The sequence below is a fragment of the Budorcas taxicolor genome, chromosome 23 (genome assembly GCF_023091745.1).
Source record: "Budorcas taxicolor isolate Tak-1 chromosome 23, Takin1.1, whole genome shotgun sequence".
NCBI classification, from domain to species: domain Eukaryota; kingdom Metazoa; phylum Chordata; class Mammalia; order Artiodactyla; family Bovidae; genus Budorcas; species Budorcas taxicolor.
The window spans coordinates 48,079,331-48,092,427 of record NC_068932.1 but is presented as its reverse complement, the minus strand read 5'-3'; the positions used below and the strand labels follow the sequence as shown (position 1 = coordinate 48,092,427).

The 13,097-nt window shown below is 51.6% G+C and overlaps 1 protein-coding gene across 2 annotated transcripts in view; it reads right to left on the bottom strand.

The window, feature by feature from the left end:
• MGMT (O-6-methylguanine-DNA methyltransferase) overlaps nt 1-5,322 on the bottom strand; it is a 267,048-nt gene extending 261,726 nt beyond the window's left edge. Inside the window, exon 1 of one of the 2 annotated variants that reach the window (XM_052661083.1) lies at nt 5,236-5,322. The gene's annotated coding sequence lies outside the window, so the exon portion shown is untranslated. The remainder of the gene's footprint in view (nt 1-5,235) is intronic. The other variant, XM_052661082.1, reaches the window with a different exon arrangement.
• Between the last annotated feature and the right edge of the window lie 7,775 nt (nt 5,323-13,097).

Sequence of the window (13,097 nt, the reverse complement as noted above, 5' to 3'; positions counted from 1 at the left end):
CCCGTGCTTACACTCATCCAGGGGGACCAAGTCTGTGTGATCACAGCCATCCCGCAGAAGAGGAGGCAGCTGGGGGGTGAGCAGCTGCCCAAAGCCACGCAGCCAGGAAGCGGCATCACCAGAACCCCTCCCGTGGTTCTCCCACCCACAACTCCAGCACTTCATCTGTAAAAATTCAGTTCAGTTCCCCAAAAATGTATTCGGTTGTACATATGGAAGTTAACCCTGACCTGAGACCATAAAAATGCTTGTACCTAGAGGGTGAAAAGGACAGGCCAGCCATTCAGAAGGAGAGATGGGCGGGAAATATAACACGGCTGTCCCTGCTTAGCATTTGTTTATAAAACTAATGCCAAAGTTTTGGTAACATCTGCATCTTCTGTCATAACCATAAGACCGAACACTACAAAGCTAGGATAACATGTTGGGTTTGCAATTCGAAGAGATTCACACATCTCTGAGGACTTACAAACTATAGACAGACCCACAGGCACAGGCGACTCAGAACAGCGATGCCGGCCGGGCTGTGTGGGCCAGAGAGCTCTTCTCCACCATGCTCAGGGAGGTGGTGGAGACGCCAAAGACTGCCCGGAAGATGCTCAAACATTCGGGCCCCCTGGCAAGCTTGCAAAGACAGCCTCCTGGGTTCTGACCCAATAATCTCCTTTTTAACCAGCACTCTCGGTAACTCTGAGACCAGCAGGGCTCAGACCACCTCTGAGAAATGCTCTGCTACAGCTCACGAATGTCTCACTTCAAAAGGACCAACGAAGCCCATGTTTCAGGGGGTGGCTCTTACTTCTGACACCAACAAGAGGGTGGGATCTGAAGGGGACACCCTCAACCCCTTACAATCCTATGGTTTGGGAGGTAACCTGTAGCTCAAAGTTTAAAAAACAAATGAGAAATAACTACCAGTTTGTTTGTTTTTTTAATTAAAGTACAACATTTAAATGTCTTGTCCCATACTCTGCCCTGAAATTCAGTTCCCTTTCCCACCCAGCTAAAACCTCTGAACGTCCAGGGCTGCTGGAATTGCCCGATCCATCAATAAGGTAAGAGTTTTCTAAACTACTATCCATATGACTCAATTTGTCAGTAAAAACTGCCACCAGCGCTGTGCTTGCAGAAAAATGTCCATAAACACATTATTCCGACTGGCAGATCGATGTCTATAATAAAAACAAATAGATTTAACAAGTGCTGGCTTTTACGAGTCGTGCCATTGGTGGACCGCGCATTCAGTTTCGCCCCTAGACTTCTGGGAACGGGCAGCAGAGCCTGGCTGGTCCTCTGCTGACTTCACAAGTGTTCCGGGTAGGGAATTATTCTAACAAGAAAATTTTCCAAGTAGGAGAGCAAGCATGCTCGGCACTTACTCTCACAATCGTTTCACGGCCACACACACACAGACATGACAAACGCTAAGAAAATGTTTCTGCAGAATTTTTAACTGGTTTTATCACAGCTGTTTCACAGGCCCCAAGAGTTTACTCCAGGTTGGGGAAGCAGGGTATACAAGGGGGATGTGAAGCCTGGAGACCCACCCCCCTCCTCTGCTAGGCCTTCAATCTAACTGAAAACAACTTGTAGTATCAGAAACAAGTGTCTGCATTTAGCACGTGGCCAAGGATGTCCCAGGCTTCCTAGGTGGTCCAAGTAGAAAAGAACCCGCCTGCCGATGCAGAAGACATAAGAGACACAGGCTCGACCCCTGGATTGGGAAGATCCCCTGGAGCAGGAAATGGCAACCTGCTCCAGTATTCTTGCTTGGAGAATCCCACGGTCAGAGGAGCCTGGCAGGCTCCAGTCCATGGGGCTGCAAAGAGTCAAACATGACTGAAGCAACTTAGCACACACATGCACGAGGATGTCACTGGTGTGTCAGTGGCCCCCGGGGCAGCCTCTGTGTTTAGATGTTCAGCTGGAGCAGATGTCATGAGCGTGGCAGCCACAGACTGGCTGAACTGCCAAGGATTCTGAGCACTTTGACCTGACGCTGTCTGTGACCCATTTATACGTGAGCCAAGTCTGCCAAAACCACTCTGGTTCCTTCAAAGGTTACAAAAAATGTCACAAAAATGTTTCTTTCCTTTCCTTAAGCGATTCATTTCAACAGTGGTATAAAGGAGTGAGACATTCACTGGATCCTGTATATTCTTGATGTGGCTTTCTCCAAACCTTACAACCCTCCTATACAGTAAGTTTAAGTGCTGTAGTCCATGGGGTTGCAAAGAACTGGATATGACTTTGTGACTGAACAACACTGTTGTTAAGAAAATTTAAAAGAAAACTAGACTATTTCTTTCCACTGACCAGCAGATAAGCAGCAGTCACCCAAATGCTGCAGAACACACATCCTGCAGAATCTTGTCTGGAACAGTGGATGTCAAACGCTCAGCTACCAAAGCCGAATGCAGGGCTTCCCCAGTAGCTCAGTGGTAAAGAGTCCACCTGCCAAAGCAGGAGACGCAGGCTCGATCCCCAGGTTGGGAAGATTCCTGGAGAAGGAAATGGCAACCCCCTCTATTATTCTTGCCTGGGAAATCCCACGGACAGAGGAGGCTGGCGGGCTACAGTCCCTGCGGTTGCAAAGACTCAGACACGACTTAGTAACTAAACAACAACATGCCCAAGTCAGGCCTCCAGAGCTAACGGAAGGGGAAAACTGATGTCAAAGAAGTGAAAACTAGCCACCCCATACAGCTCACACCTCCTTCCCTCACCGAGATAAACCACGAACACTTTCAGACCAAGACTGGGCACTGGCTTGGTTCATTTACCGTGAGTATATACGAAAAGCTCACTTTCCTCCAATGGTAACACTGGGTTGGCCAAAAAGCTCATCTGAACATTTTTTTGGCCAACCCAATATTATATGTTTATATGTCTCTGATTTTTAAATCTTCAGGTTTCGTTTAAGTGATAATCTGTGGTAAGACCCACGCTCATTCAGCAAACAGTTGTATCAGAAACTACGCAGGAAACAGGGGGTCAGAGGGGACTGCGACAGGAGCCAAAGGAACCCCAGACACAAGCCTCCGGTGCCCAGAGGCCCCTCAGGGTGTCCGCAGCCTCGGGGGAAGCGGCCAGAACAGAGGAGCTTCACACTGGGGCCAGGAAGGCAGGCGGGCTGTGCGCAAACACAGACTTGGCAATAATGTTAACACGTCACTGCTGGCAAACTGAGCGAAGGTGAGGGTCGCTCAGTCCTGCCCCTCTCTGCGACCCCATGGACTGCACAGTCCACGGTATTCTCCAGGCCAGAACACTGGAGTGAGCGGCCTTTCCCTTCTCCAGGGGATCTCCCCGACCCAGGAATCGAACCAGGGTCTCCTGCGCTGCAGGCGGATTCTTTACCAACTGAGCTATCAGGGAGGCCCAGGGAGAGGATTTACTGGCAAAGAGAATTCAGAAATCACTGTTTCGCTTTCTGCTTCTCCTACAAAGGAGAATATAAGCTGAAAACGGCATTGATGCCCACCTAAAAGGGAGTTGAAATAACAACAGTCTTGGTTTGAATCACTGGCCTCTAAATGTTTGTCCTCTGCAAAATAAGAATAAAGACAATTTGGAAGTTTATTTAAAAATACTGAGAACTGTAAACTGTTTGGTGTTCCTGAAAAAGCAGGAGAGGCCTGCAGGAGGAAGTCCACAGGAACGCTTGCTCAGGCCTGCCTTCCCCTCCCCAGAGGGGCCCTGAGTGAGACACCCGTAAGGGAAACTGTGGAAGGGCAGGCCTGAGCTGAAGATATGGCCCAGGTGAGGCTCCACTGGTACTCAAGCAAGACCAAGACAGACAGGAAAAGAAAGGTTTAAGAACCTTTGCAGCTGAACATGAGTAAGACGTTAACCACTGTCCTCACCTGGGGCTTTTATTTCTTTAAACCTGGATCTCCGACAGTGAGGCCTTTTTAAAGCAGCATCTAATAACACTAGTTAGGTCTAGTTTGTGTGATACAGATTTGTTTTAATGGCAAGAATGCTCACCGAGAAAAGTACCTTCATATAGCTCTGCCCTTGAGGCCTGCTTCACCCTGCCCCCAGACTGTAAAAGACACGACTCTCCCACTCAAATCCTAATTCAAACCAAGAATCCAAGGAGAAATGAAAGGCCTCCCAGAGCCAGGCCAGCTCTGCTCGTGGGCTCTGGACCTCAGCAAGTATGGACCTGGCGTCACTGCCTCCTGGGACAAACTTGAGTTAAAAGGTTTTCAACCACCAGCTGGGGGTGGGAGGCGGCAGCTCTGATATCCTTTTCCTAAAGACGATCGCCCCCAAAGCATGCTAAGCTTTGTGATGTCTTCTCTACCTCCCTGAGTGTTTTCTGCACTGGGGGACTCATGAGAGCAACTCAGCCCCCACTCACCATCACGCCCTGGGCTGGGAGATGAAGAGGAGCATCTTGGCTGAGATACTCCGAGTGAGGGCGCAGAGTTCAAGGCCAGCCTAACTCTTAGCTCTTTATGTTCAACACCTCCATGTTCTTCTGCAAATAGCAGCGGTGACCCTTCTCTGGACAAAGGAGTCTCCCTCTGCCTGGTGACCATCCATGCAATCAAGCCAAAGCTGCGCTCGTGTATAGAAAACGTCCTTCCGGAACAAAGTCATCCAGGAGCTGAGACACAGAAACACCACGCTTAGGTTCATCATGAGCCCAGCGAGTGAGGAATACCGTTGAGAACTGCTCTGCTGTGTTTATCGGGTCCTTGGGAATTACCGTGCCCAGTGTATGTGGCTTTCAAACTTCCACTTGGGTCACTCCACGTGTTAGTGTTTACAGATGCAATGAGGGCACAGAGTATACAGAGGCGGGCCCTCCTCTCACACCAAGGAACAGGACATGAGGGCTCTGCACGGGCGGTTTGCGAAGGGCCTCCTGCAAGGAGGGCCAGAGAAGGGGTTCCTGGAAGCTTCCTGGGAACAGAAGGCTGGGGAGCAGTGCAGAGCAGGAGGGCTTTGCAGGTGTTGACCAACTAGAGGTTTGGCAGGAGCAGCACAACTCCCAGGCCAGGCCACTGTCATTCTGCTTGGAAGAAGAGCCCCAGGCTGGGAACCCCTGGTCGCTCTTGGAGCCACCAAGGCGGGGTCCGAGCGGGCCCCACCACCATAGCAAGGGGGACGAAGGGGGCGCCCGGAGGACCACTGGGGGCTGGACTGCCCGACGGGCTGCAGACGCCTGCTCTCCCCGGGGAGAGCCCCGAACTTTGGCGGGAGGTGACCCAGACAACTCACCGCGCTGCCTAAGCCGCCAACCGCAAGGAACTCAGAGCGCAGGACCACGCAGCGCCGAGGGAGCACAGGAAGCCCGGGGGACAGGCGCAGGGCGGGAGCGGGGGCGGGGCGGGGGCGGGGCCGAGGCCTGGGGGCGGGACCTGGCAGCGTGCTCGCGGCCTGCGCGAGCCGGGATTCGGCGGAAGCGCGGCGAGGACGCGGAGGGGCGGGACCAGGCCGAGGCTGGGGGCGGGGCCCAGGGCGGGGGCGTGGCCTGGGCGCCAGGGCCGCCGGACAGGAAGCGCGCGGCGGCGGGGGCGGGACCTCGGCGGGCGGGGGCGGGGCCGAGAGTGACGGGGCGGGACCGAGGGTGGGCCCTGCCTCCCGGCCGGCGCGCGCCTCGCTAGGTCGGAGCAGGCGCAGTGCGGCGGCGGCATCCGGGCCGACACCCCACTCTGCGCAGGCTCGCTGGCCGGTTGCAGCCGTCTGGAGAGGTACAGGCTGACTGGCCGGCCGGCCCTATGCTCGCTGCCGGGGCCTCGCGATCACTCTGCTGGTCCTTCCTACCCGGCAAGAGCTGGGCCGCCGCGCCTTCCCTGCTGTGCCCCCTGGGCGCTGCCTCAGCTCCTGCGGGGTAGGAAGGACCGGCAAAGTAAAGCACGTTTGCTGTTTGTTCTGGTTTTTTCCTGTTAGCTCACTGTGAAACTTTAGAACGTTTTTTCAGCTTCTCTAATCCTCGAAGTCACCATCTCTGGGGCTTCTCTGGTGGCGCAGTCGGTAAAGACTCCACCTGATATGCAGGAGATCTGGTCTCGATCCCTGGGTCGGGAAGATCTCCTGGAGGAGGAAATGGCAACCCACTCCAGTGTGCTTGCCTGGAAAAATCCCATGGACAGAAGAAAAGGAGCCTGGTGGGTTACAGTCCATGGGGTGGCAAGAGTCAGACACGACTTCGAAGATCTTTGTAATAATCCTCTGTATGTAGGCATGCACATAGGGCTAATAAACATCAGGGACAAGAATACACCAGTCCAGGACCCAATCAGAATTGGGATCCCAACAGAACTGAAGAGGGAAAATAACACAAAAGCTGGATCAAGATGCTTACCAGCATCCTAACAAGTGTACTGGGATGTAGTTGGACAGTCCATACATGTATCCTACTTTTCTACTTTTCTTTTTATCTGAATAGTATTTTAATATGAATTCCTAAGCCATTACCAGCATCTCTGATTCCCACCCCAGGAAAGAAAGACCATCTTTGGTGCCTGTTTAAGTGGATTATGTGGAGTTGGGGAAGACAGGTGAGAAAGAGTGAGGGGAGGGCAGCATCCAGGGGCCAGGCGGGCACCTGGCTATGCTCAGCAGGACCCCCTCCTGGAGAGGCTGAGACATGCTCCAGCTGCCTCCACAGGGAGGACTCCAGGGGCAGAAGCCAGGGGAGGACACAGGAAGGGCCACTGCCAAGGACTGGTCCTGCCACAGACCAAGACTCTATCTAGAATGCGACTCTACCCGAAGCAGAGCTACAGTCTGCATTCCCTGTACTTACTGGTAAGTTCTTTCCTTCTTGGTGATGATTTTCAAAAACTCAAATCGTTTTTTTCAAAAGCTCCCCTCCGCCTCATGACCCTGTCCCATCACACCCGATCCTCATCTATAAGCACAAGGACGGCTCCCAGTCAGGGAGCTAGCCTACTGTGTGAGGTTCACGGGGTTCAGGAGACGCAGGATGCCGTCTTGCTTTGAAGGCCACCTGATCTCGCTGTAGGATGACAGCGTTGCACAGCTCGGTGAGGTTCCTTTGGGCTTTGCCATCCTCAGATCAATAAATCATACCCATTCTTCTCTGGACACAGGTTCCCATGAATGACTTTTTACAAAAGAGTTGGAAAACCCCAGAAGCCTCTGCTCACCTTCACTCTGATTTCTTCACAGACCTCCCAGGATGTCCTTTACCATAAGCCAGCTTTCTTGTGGGCACTGGAAAGTGTTCATCTGCATCACTTCTGTAAACATACAAATGGATACTGGGTTAAACAAATGAACACGACATGTGATTGCTTCCAATGATTTGCAACCCAAGAAATTTGTTTAATAAGCCTCTCTTTCCAAGCTGCTTTGTGACATTAGAGACCATTTACAACAAAGCTGTCTTCAGTAGTCAAACTTAATCCTTACTACCCTGCCTTTGGGAAAAGAAGGGATTTTATAACGATCACTTAAAACCTTGTGTGGTTTGAAAGCCCTGAACTCTGGACAAACCTGTGAGAGTCTTGGAACAAAAGAAACATTACAGAGCTCACCACTTGCCACTTTGTTTTACATACGGTTTTCTTTAGGACCGCATCTCCAGTGGAGAGCGTCGCCTATTAACACAATTGATTTTCTCAGCCCCAGTGTTCTATAAAGGTCGGAGCCAAAAGCTGGCCGGAGCCAGCATCCTGGACCTGGGTGATGTGGTCAACCAGCCTGAGAGGACAGGAGCACGGGGTGTTCTGGACGGGGGAAAAGGAGACCCTCGGGACCTGGGGGTGGGCTCTGGTTGCCTCTGATTACACTCTGCTCTGCCCTAGTGCTCGGCACAGCTGGAGCCAGTGTGGTGTGGCTGCCCCACAGGAAGTCTTCTAAGAGGGGGAGGGGCCTTGGGCTCCGTCCTTCTGCAGGGGCAAGGGGAGCAGGTGGAGGAAGGCAGGTGCAGCCTTACCTGGAAGGTGCTACAAGCTCAGCTCTTGCATTCCTACAAAGAGGTGAAAAGTCCTGCCCAGGGGCCCCTGGGTGCTTTTGTTGACAGCTGGAACTGTTTCAGGCTCACCTTGGGTTCCGGAGGGCTCTTCCAGAGGCAGCAGGAGGCCTCCGTTCAAGACTCCTCCTGAGACCTGTGTCAGCTGGCCTGCTTGCTGCAGGGCTGGAGACGCTGCATCTAATGGGACGACCTCCTCGCACACACAGCTGAGTGATGCAGACAGGTGAGGAAATGGGGTTTGTGGCTGAGGCAGCGGGCGGCACCACAAGGCCCCTCCCCGCACTAAAGATCCCCTGCCTGCCCGGCCCTGAGCAGTGGGTGGCCCCACGTGGAGCAGACCTGATGAACAGCCAGGGTGCCTGCTGGGGTTGAAGGCTTGATGTAAGGAAAGGCCTGGAAGACAGTGAGTGGCAACATTTTCACTGTCTCCCCCCCACCCCCGCCCCACGCACAGGTGAAGGACTGCTGTTTTTTGCAGACTTTGGATCCAGTTGTCCAGTAACTGTTGGACAGAGAACATCTGAATCTTACATACCCTTCCTTCCAAAATGTGGTGACTTTAGGTAATTAAATATATGTGCAAATAAGTGAATACAAGTCAGGTCTTCCTGACTTGTATTCAGGAAGAATACATTTGCATGAGTTGCTTAAAGAACCACTTCTGCCAATGTGAACCCTGGGGGGAGTTTTCCCACCCTGAGTCGGCCATTGGGTGTGGGTCACTCAGGACCCAGGATTTTGTTAGATGCTGGCCCTTTTGAAAGCAGCGCCTTCACTCATTACAAAGTGTTTTTGATCCATTTTCGGGTAGGGCTCTGTTGGTAACACATTGTTGGCAGTTTGGGCAGAATCTTTTAAGTGGTGTGAAGTGCTGGGGAGTATGCACCTGGGCCGCCAGGAGGAGGCAGGTCTCCCCCCACCTCTGCCCTTCTGGGATGAGCCGGACGCGCCTCAGTTTTTGTGACTTGGAAATTAAAGCCAGGGACATGGGGATTGAATGCTGAGATGGTGACTTGTCCTTGTGCTCATCTTCCTGGGAAACTGCAAAGGAGAATGCAGACAGGAAAACCAGCCATACCAAGCGTTTTGTCTCAGCCTCCAAAATATCAATCTGAAGAAGGAAAAGTGGTGTCTTCCCTCCAAGGGGAGCGCCTTCAATCTGTCTCCACTGCACTGAGCTACTGATTTAAAGTGCTGTGCTTAGCTGCTCAGTGGTGTCCAACTCTTCGTGACCCCGTGGACGGCAGCCCTCCAGGCACCTCTGTCCATGGGGATTCTCCAGGCAAGAATACTGGAGTGGGTTGCCATGTCCTCCTCCAGGGGATCTTTCCAACCTAGGGATCAAACCCAGGTGTCTGGCACTGCAGGCAGATTCTTTACCATCAGAGCCACCAGAGGAGCCCCTTGATATAAAGTAGCACTAGGCAAAATTGGAAAGAGTAATAAGCACGTGAGAGGCAAAACTGATGGTGAGGATGGAGCAGGGAGCTTTCTGCCCGGTTGTCCGTTTATCTGTTAGCATGAGATGACCCAGCTGAATCTGGGGAGTCAGGAGTGATGAGAGTGAGGTCCTGAGAGTGGTCTCCATCTGTCTCACCAGCAGCCCCTAGAGATGAAGCCCTCCTGCGTCCAGGAGGCCACTGGACAGGAAGAGACAGAGTTCTCATTCCTGGTGGGAAAGGGAGGAGAGCTGTGAAGCTGGAGAGGGTCACTCCCCAGGGAGGGGCCTCTACCAGTATTCAGAGATCTTTCTGAGGCAACTAGGAAGCCATTTAATAAGCCATGCAAATAAAGGGCTTTTCAGAGGAGGTCAGCCAGTCCAGCTCAGAGAAGTGGAGAAAGGAGGGCTTCCGGGCAACAGAGAGGCCAGCTCTCCTCTCCTCTTCAGCTCCAGGCATGACCCTCATCTCTACCTTGACCTCAACACTACCTCCTTTCAGCTCTGCTTCCTCAAAGATGAAACAAACTCCCTCTCCAGCTTCCCCTGGGGGGAAAAAGAAAATCACAGGGAAGGGCTCTGATTGGCCCAACACAGGTAACTATGACACACTCTGAACCAATCACAGCAGCTGGAGGCGTGAGGTACCATCCCAGGGGACACATGAACCTGTGTGGTCAGGAGAACTGATGTGATGAGGGCAGGATTGCCAAGAGGTAGGCAGCCACCATGCTTGTACCCTGCCTGCTCACGGGGATGGGCCACCTACTGTGTGCCCGGCCCTGGCACATCAGCTCACACGCTGTCTCTTCAGTCGTCACGACTCTCCATCACTCTCTGTGGGTGGGTGGGGCAGCCGGGGTGGCAGGAGGGGAGCTGCTGGGCTTCCTACAGCCCCTTCTCCTCCTTGGGAGTAGAGGTGTTCTCTGCCACCAAGTAAGTGCCCAGATGGGCTTGACTCTGTGCAGTGGCATCTTCTACAAAGTCTGTGGACAAGGGGACCTTTTTCATGGGGCTCACAGATGGAGACCCCTTGGTACCAGCCCAGGGTGCTGTCCTAGAGTTGAACCTCCACCACTCAAGGCCAAGCAGAGCATTGCCAGATGGTGCCTAAATTCATCTACAATGAGGTGCCTTCATCTTAGGGATTATCTTCATTAGCACTTTATTGGATTCATTAAATTATTCAAACCCTAGAAAGAGAAGACTCATAGAAATTAATACAATAATGATAGCTGAATATTATCAATGGCTTATTACGTAGCAGCCCCTTGGCTGGGTCTCTGATGCTCATCACCTTTTTGAATCCTCACAATAACCATATAGGGTAGATAGTATAGAGAGTTATCATTATCATGGTTTTGTACATGAGGAAACAGAACAGTTGAGTAATTTGCCAAGGCCACACAGCAGTGAGAGTTAGTGCTGTTTACGTCCTGGTTTACTGTGTCTTTGACTTGCAGAAGCAGCACCAGAATGGGAAGTGTGTTCACTTGGTTTCATGGGGGGGCATTCCTGGCTCTCTCTTTCAAGCTCTACTGTCTGCACTGTATGTGGCAAATCTCCCAGCAGACAGCCGGTTGGACCACTCAGATTCTTGCCTGGGTAGATGTTCAGTTATTCACTGCTGGGGCACCAAGAAGGGACTGTGTGACTTGGCGATCTTTGCTAGGAAGGAATCCTGTCAAGATAAATAAAAATGGCCCAGACCACGCTGTTGAACCCTGGATCCAGCCAGATCTGAAGGTAGCCACCCTTGGACTTTTTTGTGTGACAGTGAATTCTTTTGTTTGAATAGGCAAGTTTGAGTTGTGTTTCTGTTTTTTGGTAACCACAAGTCTTGGCTGTTAAAAGACTCAAGCATCCTACAGATGCTGTACTACCTGTTCTTACGTATGTTATCCTTTTAAGAACTCCCAAGTTTGTGAGACAAACATCATTACATTTATTGTATAGGGAAGAAAGTGAGACTTTCAGAGGTCAAGTTACCTGTCCAAAGCCACTCAGATATGAAATGGCGGAGGTACAGCTTGCACAGAGTTATTGATCCTCCAAGGATTAAACTTCTTAAGAATTTTCCGAGTCCTTAAGGATGTAGGATGGTGGAAAGGAGGAGAAAGTAAAGAGGAAAGCGAGGGGGAGGAAGTGAGAAAGAGAGAAGCAGAGAAAGGGCTCTGTTAGCATTTTTGAACTGAGGAATTTAAAATCTTTTGGTGGCAAGTTATGATGGTGTATTTCTAAGGCTTAGGAATTTTATCCTGCTATTTGTTCTTCAAATAAAAGAATCAGAGTCACTGACTTAGTTCAAACCAACTCCAAAGACTGCAGAGCTGACTCCTGATTACAAACTTGTCTTTCTTGGTCGGAGAGAGGAAGAGCAGATGCGACTTTCCTGAATGTGTTGCATCTTGCAAACTTGACTTTCATTTGTAGCACTTGAGAATGTCGATGATTGGAAACATGAAACTTGATTATTAACAAGCTGGAAATAGTAACTGAATATTCACTCTGCCATCTACCGTGCCTGTATGATAAAAACTACATTGGAAGAGGTGTGAACGAGACAGTAAAGGTGATTCTGGACTCATTAGTCTTGCAGTTTTTTGTTGCTCCATACTAGGAAGTCTGGGCCTTCTCAGGAGGGCCTAGTGGTAAAGAACCTGCCTATCCGTGCAGGAGACTTAAGAGACAGAGGTTCGATCCCTGGGTTGGGACGATCCCCTGGAGGAGGAAATGGCAACCCACTCCAGTGTCCTTACTTGGAGAATCCCATGGACCGAGGAGCCTGGTGGGCTACAGTCCCTAGCGTTGCAAAGAGCTGGACAAGACTGAAGAGACTTTAGCATGACACAGCACGCTAGGGAGTCCATGGCTAATTCTCAAGTGTACTGGGCTCCTAAATTAATGGACTCTCTAGATGATTGGAGATCAACCCTGAATATTCATCGGACGAACCGACGCTGAAGCTCCGATACTTTGGCTGCCTGGTGCGACACAACTTAGTGACTGAGCAACAGCAATATCTGTGTCTGGGCCAGAGATCCAAAAGTCAGTAAGACCAGTTAGGCCTAGTTGCAGGAATAATCACCTTGCAACCTGATGTCTGCAAAGAGAAGCTTGCACCATGTGCCAGGGCCCAGGGAGCAGGGGGCGGGGAGGCTGCTGCTGACACTTCACAGAGCCCTGGCCCTCCAGAGGAGGGGCACTTCTGCGGAGATGCAGAGAGACTGCCGGTACCAGGTCTGGAGTCAGGAGAGGGATGGAAACGGGCCCGTGAAGTATTTACCAGAAAAGTCGACGCCTGATATGAAAGCCCTTTGGACGGCTGTCACTGTGTCCTCCCACTCGGACGGAGGAAGTCAGGAACTGAGGCCCCCGGTGCGGTTCGGGGAGCATTGTGGTGGGCGGTCCCACTCACACTCCGCGTTCAGCTGCAGACCTTCAGTGAGTCATGTATTAGGGTCTCTGTTTTACAGACAGTGTGCAGGCGAGGGACCTGGAGAGCGCAGCAGGCCAGGAAGCGCAGGAAGCCGGGGTGAGCACCAGGGTCTCCTCTCTGGAGCCACCCTGGGGAGCGAGGCAGCTACTTTCTTCTCATGCCAGCAAAGCAAGCTGAGGAATTCAATTATTTAAAGGTTATTTTTGGTTCCTTATCAAACACAAGTGGAAATCTCTGTTGGCAGAGTTTGGCTTGAAGAA